The following is a 4,749-nucleotide window of genomic DNA, read 5'->3' on the forward strand; positions in this document are numbered from 1 at the left end:
TACTTCTTTATCCCTTTCTTGGCTCTATATATTTCTGACAAAGTGATATTGAAGCTACACCATGGAGCATACACCATGAGTCTTCAGTTACTGTCCTTCCTAAAAAACCCAATGTGAAGCATATCACATATAAACTTAATTAGGACTTATGTGGGAGTGTTGCATGATTTGGACAAACCGGAAACAAAGTGCTAATTTATTTTCTGAATTGGGGCTTAAAATGAGAACACTGAGTCATTATGGTCTTTGGTCAATAGCTTCCGTCTGTGAATTGTTGCGAGATACGTACAGACAACTTCATACCATCTTTGTTTATTTGTGTGGTCTCTTCAGTGTAATTTGTTTCCTATAAGAAAACAGATGCACCTGGAGTGCATTAAAAAGAGCATGACCAGCAGGTCAAGGGAGGTCATCCTCCCCCTCTACTCTGCTCTGGTGAGGCTGTATCTGGAGTACTGTGTCCAGTTCTGGGCTCCCCAGTTCAAGAAAGACAGGGAACTGCTGGACAGGGTACAACAGAGGGCTATGAAGATGCTCAAGGGACTGGAGCACCTCTCAAGAGGAAAGGCTGAGAAACCTGGGTCTGTTTAGCCTGGAGAAGACTGAGAAGGGACTTCACCAATGCTTATAAATATCTAAAGGGCAGGTGTCAAGAGGATGAGGTTAGGCTCTTCTCAGTGGTGTCTGGTGACATGACAAGGGGCAACTGGCACAAGCTGAAACACAGGAAGTTCTGTCTGAACATGAGGAAAAACGTCTTTCCTGTGGGGGTGGCAGAGCACTGGAACAGGCTGCCCAGAGAGGTTGTGAAGTCTCCTTCTCTGGAGACATTCAAAACCCATCTGGATACGTTCCTGTGCAACCTGCTCTAGGTGAACCTGCTTTGGCAGGAAGGTTCGACTAGATGATCTCCAAAGGTCCCTTCCAACCCCGTATCATTCCGTGATTCTGTGAATACAACTTTTTTATGCAACTGCTTCTCTTGGTGATTTATGCTGTAACTGGCCTCCCTGGACATTTTTTCTCTTGGACAACTTCAATTTCAGTCTGTTTTTCTTATTTTAGACCTACTTCTACAGTAGGTTTTGGGGACGTATTTTCATTTGGGGACTTTTGAAAAGTTAAGCTACTCTAAATATATTAACTGTAGTAAGGTGTGCTGAGGTTCGTTTTTTGTTTTGGTTTTCCATGCTAATCTAGGGCAAAGGTTTTGTCTGATACTTCAGCAACTTAAGTGTGGGCGATTATTTCGGTAACTGTTTCCTGTGATAGAAGATTTTGTTTGCCTCCCAGAGTTTCAGCCCTCTGGAGGAAAGCTATTTAATGTGAAGGATTTCACTGTCAGATTTCAAAAGATGGCAAAGCAGTCTACAGTGAATGTTTCTGAATTCATAATTTGCAAGCAGTCCGCATTTTTCTTCAGAGTTGTAGAACCAAATGAGTGGTAATGAATATATACGTACGCTTGAAGTTTGATTATAAGATGGATTACAGAAAACCTTGTAGCGGTTCTTTTCAGTGTTGCCAGAAGAAGCAAACCCAGAACGGTAAGGTGGAAATATTAATTCTGTTTATACAATATCTAATACTTAAACTGGAAAATTAAGTTCCTAAATACCTGAGGCAATCTCATTCTGGTGTGTTTCAGATGTATCCAGAAATGCTAGAGAAATAATTTGACAGAACTTTTACAGTTCACCTTCTAAGAGCAGTTTATTACAGTGCATATAGGAACTTTGTTTAAAAGTCTTTTTTCAATTTCCAAAGTCTTTCTACAGAATATGCCCTTGAAGTGTTTATCTTTTTCCTTGTTCAAAGTGTTTCTAACATTAGAAAGCAAATCTTTATTATTTGGTATGGAAGAAGTCTGAGGAGGAACTATATTTGACTCTCTTTGCTGAAATTATTCAGTGGGATGGGATACAGCCTTGTTCATAATGGAAAACTTTCAGCTAGACAATTTGTCAATATTGATGGTGAAAATAACAAGCAAGTTAATCAAACCCTTTGTCTTTGAAACTAGAGGCACTTAACCAATGTTGATATCATGGAATATGTGCAATATAATCAGCTTTAAGACTCGGTGTGGGGAGGGGTGGCGAAGCAGAAGTTTCCTGTCATGGGATTGTCAGTTGAAAGGAAACCAGCATCTGGTAATGATTTTGCGTATTGGGTCACACATGCTGTGACTTTCCCATGACTTCTGCTTTTGGAATGGATTCTGTTATTAGGATTGTTTTTATATATATCATCTCACAGTCATAGGCTTGATCTTGAAACCTGGGTAAGAACATACCGATAAAGTCAGAGAACCCCTTCGGTGGTAAACCTTCATGGGATATTGGGTCATTTTTGTAGGGCTGCTTTACTGAATGATATTTGTGCAGTGCCATTGGCACTTGACTGTACTTTGTACTGAGGTACTTGGCATATTTATAAATGTTATGTATGGCTGGTTGACATTGGGACTTTTATTTCGAAGGAAAAAAAATCTGAAGGGATGCATGACGGTAGGATTATTTCTCACTTTACTTGGAATTCAGTGTCTTTTGGGCAGGGGGAAACAGAGGAGACCTGCAGGGGAGGAATTGCAGTAGATGGCTATGTTCTATTCTTCCTGTCAGTGCAAATGTGTTTTTTGAATGCATGTCAATGACGATTAAGATTAAATTCATAGGTACACTAGAAGCTGGTAATGGAGCATTATACGCAAATGAAGAAATTTAGGTAAGTCTTGGGGTATATATGCCTTTCTTAGGAACTGGTGATTTCAATGATCTACCTTTACTCAGCACTGGTGAGGCCACATCTGGAACGTTGTGTCCATTTCTGGGCTCCCCAGAACAAGAAAGACATGGGCATACCCGAGAGAGCCCAGTGAAGGGCCACAAAGATGACGAAGGGACTGGAGCATCTCTCCTGTGAGGAATGATTGGGAGAGCTGGGACTGTTCAGCCTGGAGAAGAGAAGGCTCGGGGGCATCATATCAATGTATATAAATACCTGAAGGGAGGGTGCAAAGAGGATGGGGTCAGGCTCAGTGGTGCCCAGCGGCAGGACCAGAGGCAATGGGCACAATCTGAAACACAGGAGGTTTCCTCTGAACATCAGGAAACACTTTTTTACTGTGAGAGTGATCAAGCGCTGGCACAGGTTGCCCAGAGAGGTTGTGGAGTCTCCATTCAAAAGCTGTCTGGACACCGTCCTGGGCAATCTGCCGTAGGTGGCCCTGCCTAAGCAGGGGGGTTGGAGCAGATGCCCTCCAGAGCTCCCTTCCAACCTCAACCCTTCTGTGATTCTCTCTTTTTGGACAATATTGCAAAACAAAATTTAAGAAGTTAACTTAGCCACTTTTTGTTCCGGGTTTTTTTTGTTATGTGTTTTTTGTGGTTTTGTTTGTTTGTTTCCAGGTGTTGCGTCAAGGCTCCATTAAAAGTATAATTGCAGCAAACTTCAAGCCATGAGGTAGCTGATAAACAGTCGCCTGAAAATAATCGGTTTCAGTGCTGAGCAATTAAACTGAAGCTAGAGGAATACCAGACATGGCGTAGTCCTCCTGACAACCACAGTTTGTTAGGGTTGCAGGTAAGCCTGGAAAATTTCTGACTTGGGGCAATAAAGGAGATATCGTTTGGTAAATTCTTAAAGAAAAAGATACTCTTTTCAGGCTGATAGTCACCAGAATAAAATGAGATTTCTATGACAGCTTGCCTTTCTTAACCGTTTACCTATCCCTCCCCCAAATTTCCCTACCTATAGCACCCAAGTAAAAGAAGTCCGGTGATATGCTTTAAGAAGCCTAAGGCATCAGAAGAAACTCTACTTTTTGACAAATAGATTATTTGCCATTGCTGCCTGTGACAGATAATCTGAACTTTCAAAGATTTAAAGTGATTGATCACATACTGAGTATTTTAAGTAAACTTCCAGAAATATAAGCAGGATTGCCTTTCCTAGACCATCAACCCTTGTGTTTACTCCAGGCACTGGGATTGCAGAACTGGGGATACCTGTGCAGTCTGGTACTGCAGCAAGCTGGCAAGGGAATTCCACACGGATCGCAGTGAGGAAGGCTTTTCAACTACATTAGTGTAGTGGTGGTTTTAGTAAATTCTTGTTTTCGTCACAGATGATATTTCCTAGGTATCGAACATTCTATTTAAAAAAAAACCAACATGAGATCATGGGCAGTCAGGGCAAATTATTTTATTTAGCTTCTTGGAAAATATTTTGACAAACTTTACTCTAGAAAAATTTGTATTGTCCAAGTATCCTCATTTCACAACAGAATCCAAAAGATCTTGAAATCACTGAACAGCAATTGTTGTCTTGTTTCCTGTGCAAAGAAAAAGGAAGCAACTGTAATCCCAGGAAATCTTATTTTTAATATAGATAGGTAGAGACCATGGGAATGTATTGAGTGGTGTCAAATTATCAAAATGGCCATCTAAGCATCTTTAGTAATTGCAAAATTATTGTGATTAGTGCAAGTTACCACCATATAAGCAACACATGATCTAGTTAATCTGACAGGAATGGCATAGAATCAAAGAAACTTCTGCTTGACCATATACCAAAGTTTTATCATGGAGACACCAAACTTGAAAAATCCTATACTTCCAATTATTTTTTGTGCAGTTTTCTGGCATTCCAGAAATAATCTTCTAATTAGTACCAGATCCAATTCTGTTGCCTTGCTGATGTCTTTTTCCCAAGACAGCAAAAGCCAAAGCGTATTCAAAAGAAAAT

The sequence above is a fragment of the Numenius arquata genome, chromosome 1 (assembly GCF_964106895.1).
Source record: "Numenius arquata chromosome 1, bNumArq3.hap1.1, whole genome shotgun sequence".
Classification (NCBI taxonomy): Eukaryota; Metazoa; Chordata; class Aves; order Charadriiformes; family Scolopacidae; genus Numenius; species Numenius arquata.